The sequence below is a fragment of the Hemitrygon akajei genome, chromosome 19 (assembly GCF_048418815.1).
Source record: "Hemitrygon akajei chromosome 19, sHemAka1.3, whole genome shotgun sequence".
NCBI lineage: Eukaryota > Metazoa > Chordata > Chondrichthyes > Myliobatiformes > Dasyatidae > Hemitrygon > Hemitrygon akajei.
In genome coordinates, this window is record NC_133142.1 from 62638382 (window position 1) to 62655337 (window position 16956).

General features: G+C 39.9%; 1 pseudogene; it reads right to left on the reverse strand.

Moving 5' to 3' along the window:
• Positions 1 to 398: 398 nt before the first annotated feature.
• LOC140741986 (glutathione peroxidase 2-like) overlaps positions 399 to 16956 on the reverse strand; it is a 54983-nt pseudogene continuing 38425 nt past the window's right edge.

The window sequence follows — 16956 nt, forward strand, 5'->3', positions numbered from 1 at the left end:
AAAAGTTATGAGGAGAATGTAGTAAATTAGTAAATATTCTGGGAATCTCAATTGTCTAAAAGCTGAACTGGATAAGCCACATAAATACCACTACCGCAAGAATAGGTTAGAGGTTGCAACAGTCCAATACAGTAAACTCCAGAGCCATTCCACCACCTGCAAGACTGAATAGAGTGCATGATAGATCAAAATCTGATGGTAATCCTCGTAAACACACGATTCTACAGATGCTGGAGATCTTGACAGAAGCACATAAAATGCTGGAGGAATTCAAAGTCAGGTAGCTTCTATGATCGACATTTTGGGCTGAAACATTTCAACAAGATTGGTTTTTTTCATCACACCAGGCAATTTTGCGTAGTCCAAGTCTCTATAATAAGACTGAAGTGGAATGCAGCTTTTTTCCATTGAAGCATATTTAATAGAAAATACTCCTTTACAATTTAACTTTACGTCCTGTTAAAATAAGCTAGCTTCTATGTCCAGTTAGATTTTACAGGTTACGTTAAGTACTTTTCAGTAGACCTTTTGAAAAGCACCATCATATAGTAAAATGTCTAACATCCAAAATTAGCTTGGCTCATTCAGCAGAAATCACAAATTCACTGAGAAAACTAGATGTATATTTAACATTTACAAACAAAATCTAAACAAAGAACATAGCTATTAGATTAGCATTACAATCTGGTGATCACTACATTTTACACATTGTTTACTGTTGGCTAATCTTTATACAAAGCATAAGCTTAACAACATTGAAAATTGCTATATTACTCAACTTGTTCAGTGGTTTTATCAACTTTTTTTATGACTTTTGTAAAAGGGCTCTGATGTCTTCTTCAATGTCAATAGTCAGGAAATTCTTGCTGTATCGCCTATATGGCTTGCCATCCGGCCCAATAAGGAATTTCTCAAAATTCCAGCCTATATCATGTCGACGGACGGGTCTCCAGATGATGAACTTGGGATCAATTGTTAAGGTTTCAGGATCATCATGGGGTTCAGGCAGTTTGTGTTTCAGAAAAGTGAAGACTGGATTCTCATCTTCTCCATTCACATCTATCTTTTTCGATAAAGAGAAATTTGGCTGAAAGCCATTGCCTGGACGGACATATTTCAAGGAATTAAGAATCTCTTCATTGTAGATATTTTCCTATAAAATGGATACAAAGCAAAGTCAAAGAAAAGGATTTTAAATTTTGTTTTTCCAAGTCATAATAGGAACCAACCTAGAACGTCCATTGCTGATGTTTCCCAAAAAATATAGATTGATCTACAGAATGTAGGATTTCTTTTAGATTCATATAATTTTTATTTCAAGAACCATTAAAGTAACCTCAATAATTAAGTTTCCAAATTATCTGTACAGGAAATAAAACTGGAATTGTACAATACGTTGGGCAGCAGATGCAATTATTTTTTATTGCTATCAGAAGCATAATGATGAGCTGAATATGACCCAAGTATCACAATTTGAACTCATCAAACATAACTCACTTTTAACATGGTCATTTTAATATAACTTTACTACTTTCAAAAGTATGTGTTCATGTGAGCAAATTTTGTCAACTGCAAGTTTTTACCCAAATATAACAATTACAGTACAGGAACAGGCCATCTTGGCCCTTCTAGTCCGTGCTGAAAGCTTACTCTCACCTAGTCCCACCGACCAGCATTCAGCCCATAACCCTCCATTCCTTTCCTGTCCATATACCTATCCAATTTTTTTTAAATGACAATATCGAACCTGCCTCTACCACTTCTACTGGAAGCTCGTTCCACACAGCTACCACTCTCTGAGTAAAGAAATTCCCCCTCGTGTTACCCTTAACTTTTGCCCCCAACTCTCAACTCATGTCCTCTTGTTTGAATCTCCCCTACTCTCAATGGAAAAAGCCTATCCACGTCAACTCTATCTATCCCCCTCATAATTTTAAAAACCTCTATTAAATCCCCCCTCAACTTTCTACGCTCCAAAGAATAAAGACCTAACTTGTTCAACCTTTCTCTGTAACTTAGGTTCAGAAACCCAGGTAACATTCTAGTAAATCTTCTCTGTACTCTCTCTATTTTGTTGACATCTTTCCTATAATTTGGTGACCAGAACTGTACACAATACTCCAAATTTGGCCTCACCAATGCCTTGTACAATTTTAACATTACATCCCAACTCCTATACTCAATGCTCTAATTTATAAATGCCAGCATACCAAAAGCTTTCACCACCACCCTATCCACATGAGATTCCACCTTTGGGGAGCTATGCACCATTATTCCTAGATCACTCTGTTCTACTGCATTTCTCAATGCCCTACCATTTACCATGTATGTCCTATTAGTTCTACCAAAATGTAGCACCTCACACTTAACAGCATTAAACTCCAACTGCCATCTTTCAGCCCATTCTTCTAAATGGCCTAAATCTCTCTGCAAGCTTTGAAAACCTACTTCATTATCCACAATGCCACCTATCTTAGTATCATCTCCATACTTACTAATCCAATTTACCACCCCATCATCCAGATCATTAATGTATATGACAAACAACATTGGACCCAGTACAGATCCCTGAGGTACACCACTGGTCACTGGCCTCCAACCTGACAAACAGTTATCCACCACTACTCTCTGGCATCTCCCATCCAGCCACTGTTGAAACCATTTTACTACTTCAATATTAATACCTAACGACTGAACCTTCCCAACTATTCTGTGTGAAACCTTGTCAAATGACAAGAAAGACTGCTGAAATTCTACAAGAATCTGAGAAATGCAGGATATGAAAAATAATTTTTTAAAAGGAAATTGTTGTCTTGAATATTTGAAATTGTATTGCATTTTGTAAATGCATCACTCTAGAGATGCGCATTTAGCTTTCTTATGATAAAATCTTATTATTTTGAAAGTTATTGTAATTTGAAAATACAATTTAATTAAATGTAAACAAGTTTACTATTGTTGTAACAATTATTTAGAAGAGTTTGAGATTTCCACAAGGAAGAAAACAAAAATTAGTGCAAAGTTTTGTGGCAAAATCTTTTTCTCTGACAATTTCTCATTTACCTGGTAACCAAACTGATTGCAGGGAAATCCCAAAACCACAAGTCCTTGGCAGCCATAGCGGCTCTGGAGCTCATTCATCTGTTGGTAATCCCTGATAGTTGTGCCTCAGAGGGATGCAACATTTTCAATTAATACCACCTTTCCTTTCAGTTTGGAGAAATGGAAGATTTCACCATTAAGAAGTTCTGCGGTCAAGTTATAAAATGCCATTTCAGCTTCCGCCATTTTCTTTGCAAGTGTTGCCTGTCAATCAGTTCTAAAACACAGATATGAATTGTTCACAAACTGGAACCACGTGCTCAATATCTCAAATCAGCAATACTCCTTTGAATGAAATTTGCATTATTCTGACCCAAGGTCACTGCATGGCTCTAAACAAAAGATGTACAGTACAATTCACATATAAATATTTAAGTCTACATTTTAAAAATTTGTACCTGCAAACAATATTTACAAAACCTTATGTCCTTGTCTTTTTGTCACACTATACGCATTTAAAATGAAAGGCACATATTGTATGTTTAACATGATATAATCCTGTTTCTAATAGTATTGATTTCCATTTCCTTACTTAATTATGCAGATGTTTATAATCCAGAAAAGTTTATTCGAACTTTGCAGACAAGCAGGAAGATTCTGAAATACTTTGCTGTTATGCACATGCTGCATTGCCATTTCTCCTTCAAAGGTACAAATGAAGCCTTACAACAAATGCAGGATCTCAATTTGTAAACTTCAGTATTTTCAGGCATGTTGTTAGTGTTGGGCATCCACTTTGAAGCTTCCATTAACGTTGATTCAAACAAATCAAAGGTGCACAGATTTACAACTGAATTATCACCCATTTTTCCAGTGAAAAGAGTCAGTTACTTCCTGTCCTCATCTGAACCCTTTATCTTTTTGCAAGTTTATCTTTGTTTGAAAATGTAAAAATATAATTAATCTGACAATAATTTAATTATGTCTGCTTGAATCACACTAGTCCTAAAAAACAAAAGTCTTGAACCAGTGCAGAATGACAATGGACCTTCCTACTCAAAATAAATGTAGTCATAGAACACTGAATACAGCACATCCAGTACATGGTGAACTATTATTCTGCCTTGTCCCACTGACATGCACCCACACCAGAACACTCTATACCCCTCTCATCCATGTACCTATCCAAATCCATTCTCTTAAATGGTAAAATTGCATTGGCATCCATCATTTCCACTCATTCCACATTCTCACCACCCTCTGAGTGGAGTTCCCCTTAAAACGTTTCACATTTTACCCTTAACCCATGATTTCAACTTGTAGTTTCACCCAACCTCAGTGGAAAATCCTGCTTACAATTAACACCATCTACGCTTCTCATAATTTTGTATACCTGAGCATTTTTGTATTTCCACAGCAAAGTTAAACTGAAGATTTGACAAAAATCCAGTTGTAGTATTTGATCATTGCAAGTCTGTCTGCAGCTCATTCAACTGAATCAAGATGAGCCTAATTTTAGTCAGCAAAAGTAGGATAACTTCAGGCTTCAATGGAACCTACCTACATCAAATCTACAAGCAGTGCATTCCAGATTGTAACCACACTAAGTAAAAACCTTTCATCCTGACACTTCTAATTCCACTTTCTTTTATACCTACAATCCCTCCAAAGGAAATAGCTTCTAAACATCAAATCCATCCAGATCATTCACATGTGAGATGGCAATTGTTTAGCTGCTCCGAACTTTTGTTCCATTACTGTCGCTATCTTTGCACTAAATGTCTCCATTTTTTAAACCTTAGGAATTTTTTCGGTATCTCTTACTTGCCTGTGAACATATCTAACTTACAATGTCTAGCAAGAGTTCTAAATCCGGGAGAAAGGAAGCTACGGCTCCCTCAGATGAGACCCTGGCTGCTCTCGGAAAGCTCCGAGACGAAATTTTAAAGGAATTTAAAACCGCTTTCAAACAGTTGGAAGACAAACTGGATCGGATCAACGATAAAGTGGACAAGCATGCCGAACATCTATCTCGCATCGATTCGACTTCTGAAGATTTAGAAAGTCGTGTTTGATACTTGGAGACTCTCTGTTCCAGCTTAGAGGAAAAATGTAACAAACTCCTTTCCAAAATGGTGGATCTCAAAAATCGCAGCAGACGCTGCAATCTTAGAATTCTTGGATTGCCAGAGGCGACCGAACATGGACCAACTGTGAAGTTTTTCGCCAAGTTTCTCTGTGAGATATTCGGGAAAGATTTGCTTCCGAACCCGCCCGAGCTCGAACGGGCACACAGAGTTTACGTTCCCCCTGGAATTCTGGGCTCCCGTCCGTGACCAGTAATCTTGTGCTTCCATCAATACCAGGTAAAACACAGTCTGATTGTAGAGGCACATCGCAGGGGTTCTTTTCCTTTCCAGGATACAACCATTCGCTTTGTGGAAGATTTTGCACCCCAGACCTTAAAGATGCGCGCTGAGTTTAAAGGCGCAATGAAAGTGCTTTTTGATCATGGTTTTAAACCCTCTCTTCGCAATCCTGCCGATCTACGAATCAAGCTTAATACCAGAAAATACAAGTGGTTCAAATCAGTGAAGGAAGCTGAAGCATTTGTGGCAAGTCTTCCGGCTATCCAGTCATCTTCGGAATCTGATTGGACCTCCTAAAATGGTGGATAAGTACTCCTCGTAGTAAAATTACTTTTTCTGGACTCAGACTTCACTTAAATCACTCAGACATTATTCATTGAAACTCTAAAGGGCTGTTGACAATCTCTCCTGGGATTTGGTGTGTGTGTAATCTATTTTTATTCTTGTATAACTTTATCTACAGAGTTCTACAACTGACTCTAACTTGTTTTGGAGGTTCGAAGTCTTTAGTGAAGGCCTCCCTGTTTGTTGGTTCACAGTTTAATTGCTGATTTATTTTTCCTTTTTTTATATTTATTTTTTCTTTTCTTCACCCCTTTTTTCTAATCTCTGAATTTTTTTCTCTCCTCTCTGTAAATGGTTGATAAATACTCGTCTTGAATTTATAATTTTCCCCTTCCTCTTTTTTTTAACCTTTTTTTTCCCTTTCTCTTACTTTATTCTTCTATAATTTTTCGCAGGTAGGTTAGTTTTGGTTTTCTTCCGATTTTCTCTGTATTAAGTTTTATATTTCTGCAGAAGGTGTTCTAATCTGTAGTTATGTTTTCTAGTGCATAAACTAGTTACTATTTGCTACAGTATTTATACGGAACTGTTGTTAATGACACAGATCTGGAAGTTGTATTTGGGTTAATTTTTTTGGTAGATAGATAGATAGATAGATAGATACTTTATTCATCCCCATGGGGAAATTCAACTTTTTTCCAATGTCCCATACACTTGTTGTAGCAAAACTAATTACATACAATACTTAACTCAGTAAAAAAATATGATATGCATCTAAATCACTATCTCAAAAAGCATTAATAATAGCTTTTAAAAAGTTCTTAAGTCCTGGCGGTAGAATTGTAAAGCCTAATGGCATTGGGGAGTATTGACCTCTTCATCCTGTCTGAGGAGCATTGCATCGATAGTAACCTGTCGCTGAAACTGCTTCTCTGTCTCTGGATGGTGCTATGTAGAGGATGTTCAGAGTTATCCATAATTGACCGTAGCCTACTCAGCGCCCTTCGCTCAGCTACCGATGTTAAACTCTCCAGTACTCTGCCCACAACAGAGCCCGCCTTCCTTACCAGCTTATTAAGACGTGAGGCGTCCCTCTTCTTAATGCTTCCTCCCCAACACGCCACCACAAAGAAGAGGGCGCTCTCCACAACTGACCTATAGAACATCTTCAGCATCTCACTACAGACATTGAATGACGCCAACCTTCTTAGGAAGTACAGTCGACTCTGTGCCTTCCTGCACAAGGCATCTGTGTTGGCAGTCCAGTCTAGCTTCTCGTCTAACTGTACTCCCAGATACATGTAGGTCTTAACAGGTCTCCACACATTCTCCATTAATGATCACTGGCTCCATATGAGGCCTAGATCTCCTAAAGTCCACCACCATCTCCTTGGTCTTGGTGATATTGAGACGCAGGTAGTTTGAGTTGCACCATATCACAAAGTCCTGTATCAGTTTCCTATACTCTTCCTCCTGTCCATTCCTGACACACCCCACTATGGCCGTGTCATCAGCGAACTTCTGCACATGGCAGGACTCCGAGTTATATTGGAAGTCTGATGTGTACAGGGTGAACAGGACCGGAGAGAGTACGGTTCCCTGCGGCGCCCCTGTGCTGCTTACCACCGTGTCAGACCTACAGTCTCCCAACCGCACATACTGAGGTCTATCTCTGTAGAGCTAGCTACTTGTTTTGGTAGCCGTCTAGTTTTGGGTTGTGTGGATGGGGTGGGTTTTCCAGTTCCAACATCACTCTGTATTTATTGTTTTCTCTTTATTGCTCAGGACATGTATATGTTTTGATTTTACGAATCTATGTTTACATCTCTGCTCCCAGACTGCTATTGTACTGCTTGACTTTTTATATGCCTGCTGCCTTTTATGCATTAGTAATTGATAATGGCTAGTGCACTTAAATTCGTGAGCTGGAATGTAAAGGGATTGAATCACCCTGTTAAAAGGAGGAAGGTATTCTCACATATCAAACAACTCAAAGCTGACATTGCTTTCCTTCAAGAAACTCATATTCGTTGTTTTGATAACTCCTGGCTTCTGTCAAAGTGGGCGGGTCAGCATTTTCATTCATTCTTTGCCGCTAAAGCTAGGGGAGTCTCCATTCTTATTAACTCAAATATTCCTTTTGAACTCCATAATAAAATATCTGATACAAATGGCCATTTTATTATCGTTTCTGGTAAACTATATAACACTAAAGTTGCACTAGCAAACCTGTATGCCCCCAACTTTGATGATGTTAACTTTTTTGAACGTTTTTTTCCCTCACTACCAGACTTAAACTCATACTCTCTTATACTGGGTGGTGACTTCAACTGTTGGTTGGATCCTAAACTGGATCGATCATCCTCTGTTACCAGATCACCTACTAAATCTGCCTTAGCTATCCAATCGTTTCTCTCTAATTTTGGTATCTCTGATATATGGCGTTTCCTCCATCCTATGGAGAGATTATTCTTTTTTCTCACATGTTCACCATACCTTCACTAGAATTGACTATTTCTTACTCGATAACCAACTTATCCCATTTGCCCACTCTTGTGACTATCAGAGTATACTGATTTCTGACCATGCCCCAATTACCCTCTCTCTGAACTTTCCTGGTCTCCCTCAGAGGAATAAACACTGGCGGTTTGATTCAACTTTATTATCGGATGATGATTTTGTAAAATTTATTAAGGATCAGATAACCTTTTATTTTAACACTAATACATCACCTGAAGTGCCATCCCAGATTGTCTGGGATGCCATGAAAGCATATCTAAGGGGTCAAATAATCTCTTACACAGCAAATCTCAACAGAAGATCCCGTGCAGATCGATCAGACCTCATTAACCAGATTAAAGATTTGGATCAAATATATGCCCAAACTAAGAACCCTGAATTATACAAGAAGCGCGTTGAACTCCAAACTAAATTTAACCTTCTGTCCACTCAACCTGTCGAACACCAACTTCTCGAAAGCAAGAGTCGCTTTTACATTCATGGGGATAAGTCTGGTAAATTCCTAGCCAATCAGTTGAGGCGTTCCAAAGCCAAACAACATATTACAAAGATCCGGAAGGAGAACGGAGACTTTACATCAGATCATTTAGAAATTAATGACACATTTAAAAATTTTTATTCTCAGCTTTATTCCTCTGAATGACAATATCTCTGTTGATCAATTTTTACAGAATCTGAATATCCCCTCACTTTCATCTGATTTCAAAGCCAAACTCAATGCGCCTATATCATCAGAAGAAATATCTTTTGCAATTTCCGCACTGTCCTCAGGGAAATTTCCTGGACCTGATGGGTTCCCTGTAGAATTTTATAAATCATTCTCTTCACTTCTTTCTCCTCAGTTACTTTCAGTATTATCTAACTCATTTAATTATGGCAAATTGCCACCCTCTTTCAATGAGGCATTTATTCTTCTTCTTTTAAAAAAGGGCAAAGACCCAACAGAGTGTTCCTCGTACAGGCCAATCTCTCTGCTCAATGTTGTTGTAAAGATCTTAGCTAAAGTGTTGGCTCATAGATTAGAAACCGTTATTCCCTCCATTATCTCTGATGACCAAACAGGCTTTATTAAAAACCGTCTCCCTTTTTTTAACATTCGGCGACTATTTAATATCTTATACTCAGCTCCAATTGGGACTCCTGAATGTGTGATTTCCCTCGATGCGGAGAAAGCATTTGATCGTATAGAGTGGAACTACCTTTTTGTAGCCTTAAAAAAATTTGACCTCGGCCAAAGTTTCATCTCTTGGATCCAATTGTTGTACCTGTGTCCTACTGCTTCTGTTTTAACTAATTTTCAGAAATCCCAAGTATTTAATCTCAAACGTGGCACCCATCAGGGTTGCCCCTTAAGTCCCTTTCTCTTTGATTTGGCTATAGAACCTCTGGCGATAGCATTTCGAAACTGTCCTGAATTGACCGGGATTTGGAGAGGGGGTGTTGAGCATAAAGTTTCTCTCTATGCTGATGACTTATTACTCTTTCTCTCAAATCCGTCTACATCCTTACCTCTAATGTTTTCACTTCTTGACCAGTTCAGCCAGATCTATGGCTATAAACTTAATTTACATAAGAGTGAACTTTTCCAAATTAATAAAGAAGCACAAGAACTAATATTTCGTGATCTCCCTTTTAAAGTAGTCCATAATCAATTTACTTACCTTGGAATTACAGTCACAAGGAAGTTTAAAGATCTCTTTCGTGAAAACTTTGTCAATCTTTCATATGCTATAAAACAGAGTCTGGTACAATGGTCACCTCTATGTCTTTGGTAGGTCGTATTAATGTTGTTAAAATGTATGTTCTCCCCAAATTTTTATACTTATTTCAATCTATCCCAATTTTTATTCCTAAATCTTTTTTTGATTCCTTAGACTCTATTATTTTGTCATATCTGTGGCAGAATAAGCGCTCTAGAATTAATAAAATCCACCTCCAAAAATCTAAAAAAGACGGTGGCATGGCTTTACCTAACTTTCGCTTATATTATTGGGCAGCTAATATACGTTGTGGTACCTTCTGGTCTTTCTTCCACGGCCAACCCGAGTGCCCTAACTGGGTGGCAATGGAGTTGAGCTCCACTAAAGAATTATCTATCTCTGCACTTCTTAGCTCTGCACTCCCTAGTAGTCTGCCCAGATCAATAGCTAATCCTCTTGTTAGACACACTTTGCGTATATGGGCTCAGTTCAGGAAATGCTATGGTTTCCAGGGGTTTTCCGTTTCTAGCCCTGTCGCACATAATCACCTTTTTTTACCTACTACGTACGATTCAGCATTCCATGTTTGGTATAGGAAGGGCATTAGACATTTTGAAGATCTATTCATTGATAATCACTTCGCTTCTTTTCAGCAGCTCTCTGTTAAGTTCAACCTGCCTAATGCTCATTTTTTCAGATATCTCCAAATCCAACACTTTATTGCTCCTTTAATTCCTAACTTTCCTGAAATACCTGCGAAAAATGCTATGGACCTATTTCTTTCCATTAATCCACTAGGTAAAGGTTTAATATCAATTATCCGAGATAAACTAGCAGCCTTACGACGGGCCCCTGTGGATAAAATTAAAATGGCCTGGGAGCAGGATTTAAATATCTCCTTATCCGAGGAGAGCTGGGACTCAGTTCTCAAATCGGTTAACTCAACCTCTCTTTGTGCTCGCCATTGCCTTTTACAGTTTAAGATTGTTCATAGAGCCCATATGTCTAAATCTAAACTATCTCGATTCTACCCTGGCATTAGTCCGCTCTGTGATAAATGCAAGAGGGGCGTGGCCTCTCTCATCCATATGTACTGGTTCTGTCCTAGCTTGGAGAAATTCTGGAAAGATGTCTTCACTACATTATCGGGTATTCTGAATCAGCACCTAGAACCAAACCCCTTAATTGCTCTGTTCGGTTTTTGGGGCGAGACAGATTTATGTCTGGGTCCGACCAAATGCCGAATACTATCCTTTGCCTCTCTCCTGGCTAGACGCTTGATCCTCCCTAGATGGAGAGATGTTGCCCCGCCCACTCATGCGCAATGGCTTAACGACATTATGGCCTGCTTGGACCTCGAAAAAATTCATTATTCAGTTCTTAATTCGGATCTAAAGTTCCATAAGGTCTGGGGACCTTTTATCGAGTACTTTCATAACCTTCCCCTTGACTAGGGTTTTTTTTTCTTCTTTTCGGTCCCTTGCTTTCAGCTCCTTTTTTTTCTGGTAGTAGGCATTATTATCCTCTGTTGCTAAGTGTATTCACAGTCTGGGAGTTTGACTGTCCTGACTTATACTCTTTATATTGTGTTGTGGTCAGTCTGGAGCTCTGGTGGGGTTTGCAAGCCATTACAAAGCAAAACCTAACATCATGAATGACTGCGATGCTTCACTCCCAGATGAGCTCAATGCCTTTTATGCACACTTTGAAGGGAGAATAAAACTACATCTATGCAAATCCCTGCAACATCTGGTGACTCTCTAATCTCTGTCTAGGAAACTGATGTCAGAACATCTTTCAAGAGGGTGAACCCTTGGAAAGCGCAGGCTCTGATACCTGATAGCATACTGAAAACCTGGGCCAATCAACTGGTGGAAAAGTTTAAAGACAACTTCAGTTTCTCTCTGCGACTGTCAGAGGTTCATTGCTTCAAAAGGGTGACAATCATACCAGTGCCCAAGAGCAGGGTGAGCTGCCTTAATGACTTATCACCCAGTGGCACTCACATCTACTGTGAGGTTGGCCATGGCTAGAATCAACTTTGCCTATGTAAGGACCTGGACCCACTGCAATTTGTCTATCACCACAATCAGTCTATGTGGATGCAATCTCACTAACTCGCCACTCAATCTTGGATCACCTGGACAATAGTAATACTTAAGTAAGGCTGCTCAGCGTTCAATACAATCATACCCTCAGTTCTAATCAAAAAGCTCCAAAACCTGAGCTCCCTCTGCAACTTCCTCATTGGGAGACCACAATCTGTGCAGACCATAAATAATATCTCCACTTCGCTGACAATCAACAAAGGCGCAGTTCAAGAATGCGTGCTTTGCTCACCACTCTAATCTCTCTACACCCATGACTAAGTGGCCAGGCACAGCTCAAAGACCATGTATAAATTTGCCAATGACAAAACTATTGTTAGCAAAATTTCATATGGTATCAAGGAGGTGTAAAGGAACAAGATAGATCAGCTGCTGAGTGCTGTCACAGCAACAATCTTGCACTCAATGTCAATTAGACCAAAAAACTGATTGTGACCCTCAGGAAGACTAGGTCAAGAGAACACACACCAGTTCTCTTTGAGGAATCAGATGTGGAAAGGGTGAGCAGTTTCAAGTTCCTGGCTGTCAACATCTCAGTACCTATCCTGGACCAAACATATTGATGCAATTACAAAGAAGGTATTACAGTGACTATATTCCCTTAGGAGTTTGAGAAGAATTGGTATGTCACCAAAGACATTCACAAATTTCTACCAATGATCTTTGGAGAGCATTCTGACTGGCTGCATCAACATCTGGTATGGAGGGGCTACTGCACAGGATCGGAAAAAGCTGCAGGAAGTTGTAAACTCTGACAGTTCCACCATGGGCATTAGCCTCCCCAGCATTCAGGACACTTTGAAGAAGAAGGCATCAATCAGCAAGGACCCCCATCACCTAGGACATGCCACCTTCTCAATGTGAACATCAAGGAGGAGGTACAGAAGCATAAAAACACACAAGAACAGCTTCTTCCCGTCTGCCATCAGATTTCTGAATGGACAATGAACCTATGAACACTTCCTCAGTTTTTTCCCTCTCTTTTTGCACTAATTTATTTTATATATACTTACTGTAATTTATCGTTTTTATTACAATGTATTGCTATGTACTGATACCATAAAACAACAAATTTCATGACATAATGTGATCTTAAACCTGATTCTGAATCAACAAACAAAATACTGAAGGAACTCAGTGCATCAGGCAGCATTTGTGAAGGAAAAGGGCACCAACACCTTTACTTTCCCAGGAAGCTAAATTAATATGGCATAACACACACAAAATGCTGGTGGAACACAGCAGGCTAGGCAGCATCTATAGGGAGAAGCACTGTCGACGTTTCTGGCCGAAACGTCGACAGCGCTTCTCCCTATAGATGCTGCCTGGCCTGCTGTGTTCCACCAGCATTTTGTGTGTGTTGTTGTTTGAATTTTCAGCATCTGCAGATTTCCTCATGTTTGCTCTTAATATGGCATATCCCCTTTGGTCCTCAGCTTTCTGTATCAATGTACTACAGAAAGCATCAGTCGAATGTATCACATCTTGGTATGGCAACTGCTTTGCCTAAGACCACAAGAAACTGGACAGTTGTGGACACAGCTCCCCTCCATAGACTGTTAACTATCAACATTGGTGCACCTCCAGGATGTGTGCTTAGCCCACTACTCTACACCCATGAATGTGTGGCTAAATACAGCTCAAGTACCATCTATAAACTTGCTGACAACAAAACTAGATTCTCTCCTTCCCACCAGACAGAAGTCACAAAAGCACTGCCACTCTCCAGAATAGCTTCTCTTATAAGGTATTGTCCCTTAGTATCACAAGATGGACTTTTGACATCACAATCAGACTCCTTATTGCCTTGCATTTTTTGTCCACAGTTTATCACATTAATTATTAGTTTCTGTCAAGTAACTAGTAACTGGATATCACAGTGGATTAGAAGCCAATAAGTTGTAGAAACTTTAATGCATAGTAAACCAGTTTTTACTAATTTAGTTGAAATTCCATGTCATGACCTTTCATCCAAGCAGATGAATGGTTTCAAATCACACCAACATCCGTTTATTGTTCTATTCCAGCACCTGCAATGTCTCATGTCAATGTTGTGAGTTATTTTTTGGCTCTCCTTATTAGAACATCCTGATAGGAAACATCCATGAGGATTTCCAGAGTACTGCAATCCTGTATGCCATACTTACCTCTTTTTTTCAGCTTTGCCCTATCCACCAACAAATTCTATGTCCTTTATGGTTGATGCGAACATCTCTCTCCTTGAATCCCACCCCCCCCCCATCTCATTTCAACTGCTGATTTCACCCCCAAAGTAGCGGCCATGGACTTCTCCATCCCAGTTTTTTCTGCACATTATAGGAGCCTCCCTCCATATTTTACAATGCAAACTGCCTGGTAACTTAACACAACCTGTTCCGAGACAGTCGAATCAGGTTTCCCTCCTGATGTGTTGAAACGCTGTAATACACAGCGGGCTAAAGAGCGCCTGTGGAGAGAAAAAAGGTGTTCATTTTCTATTTTGAACGGTTTGAATGATACATTAAGTTGGCATCTGGCCTAGAAGCCGTTTATTTGTCGGTTAAAGATCAGTTTACCTCAGTGCCGTCGACGGGGAGACGGGCGCCAATACGCTTTGACACAAAAAGGAGCCTTACACATCAAAGACGGATTTCTTTTTTATACGAATGGCGAGCGAAGCTCCAGCGAATGTCAAAGGGCCAGATTCTTCTCGATCCCTCGACTCCAGCTCTAACCGCCACTGCACGCGCCCGGCACTCGTTACCAACGCTGCGCAAGCGCAGTGCCATCAGGCGGCGGACTGGCGTATGCGCAATGATAACGAGGCCAGCGACTTTCAACTGTGCGTGTGCGGGTGCTGAGCACCGAGGCTGCCCGCCAGTAAACGCTCCAGCCCGCTCGAGCCGATTCACCAAAACAAGGAAAGCGGCTGGGTGAGTAACGGTGGAAGCGTGAAAAATCAACCGAGAACAAAAGATGAAATACCCAGAAATTGGACTTGGTTCTTCTTTGAAGTACTAAATTTGAGCCAAAAACCCACACGAATCTTCCTAAATCGGATAGAAAGCCATTAAATGAAGCGCCGCGGTGTTTAGCGCAAGAGATCCGTGCTCAAGAGGGAGCAGCCTGGGGAGATGCTGCAGCATCAGTCCTGATGAAGGTTTTTGGCCTAAAACGTTGACTGTGTATTCCCCCTCCAGCGACGCTGCCTGACCTGCTGAGTTCCTCCAGCATTTCGTATGTGTTGCTCTGGATTTCCAGCATCTGCAGAATCTAATGCTTATGATGCTGCATCATTGCTACTGTGACCAAAGGGAAATAAGCACATGAGGCAACCACAGGAAAGGCTGCTGTAGAGTTGGGAAGCCACAGTGTGTTCCCAAAGTTATCTAAACTCTAATCTCAGATGGTCTAGCTTCATTTCCTAAATTTTGCAATTTTGTTTTCTCTTTTGGGAGCTGATCAACAGTTTGTAACATGAACCCCATTAAGACTCCTTAATACTGGATAGCTGGGTGGAGACACGTCTCTACCAAAGGAGGATTAAGACATTCCTTCTTACAGGTCACCTGTGGGCAGGTTATAATACCTGCTTAGCTCCCCATTCAGGGCCATGTGAAGCCATGGGAGCAAGGTGGTGGATGGTGACGCTAGTCAAGACCATGATCGCCCAGTCATACGACACAGCACATAATGATGATGGATACTGACCAGGCCATAGATCATGTTCTGTGCAAGTCAGTGATGTTTCAATGTCTTCTTGAACTCTGCATGTGTTCCTTGAATAAACAGTTAAGGGTAGTAGTTTTCAACCCCAGAAATGCTACAGTTTCAGGAGGTGGATGAATGACCAGCTGCGTGACTCATGTCTGGGAATCATCAGCTGTGCAAGGAAGAGCAACAGCCAATTTGTAACAGTCACTAAGTAATGGAAAGTGAGCACCAACCTGATTTAACATTTGGAAATGAGTCTAACTTTTAGGGAAAACTTTCTCACAAAATGGTAGCTAAATGCTTACTAAATGGTTGCTTAACACTATCCAAAATACCATCCAGTTTCCTTGTTTGCACAACCAAATGAATCTTTGAAGATCTTTAAGCTGACAGATAATCTGGTTATTATAACATGGCAAGTTTGATGTGCACATGTTTGCTGTTCCTTTCTTTACAATCACAGCCACACTTAAAACTACTTTTCACTGCTGTTCCCTTTCAGATGGCCTGAAAAAGTGAAAGACTATTAAAATGCCCTGTTAATGTGAGAATTTAATTGAAGTAATTTGACAGTGGGCTAAAATTTCATGAATTCTACAGAAGTCCCTCATTGCAGGCTTTGCTGGAGTTCAATCATGGATTGGGGTGTGCTATCAAGTTTACACAAATCATTAATGTTTTGCAGCTTCGCCTCATTTGAGTAGTCACTGATGTGCACAGTTTTATCTAATGCACAATGTAGAATAAAGTAGATGAACTTGCAGATTTTTTTGATCCGGTGCAGTGGCCCCTCCATATCAGACAGTGATCAGCCAGTTAGAGTGGTCTGCATTGTAACATCTGTGGAAATTTGTTAAAATCTTTGGTGACATACCAAATCTGCTCAAACTCCTACAGAAATATAGCTGCTGGCATCAATATGTTGGGCCTGTGATAGATCTTCTGAGATGTTCATACTCAGAAACTTGAAGCTACTCACCCTTTCTACTGCTATCCCCTCAGAATTTGTCTCCCAATTTCCTCTTCCTGAAATTCTTTGGTCTTACTGGCATTGAGTGTAAGGAAATTAAACTGTATTGATTATTTTAATATTTTTTTTTACTTTGTTTCAGTGCAACTGAAAGACTGACATATACCCCGTTCTCTCTTTCTTGTCCATTTTTTTATCATTAATATATATTTACTTCAGTTGGTCAGTGCAAAATGCCAATTCCGACTTATGACTAATAATTGGATGGG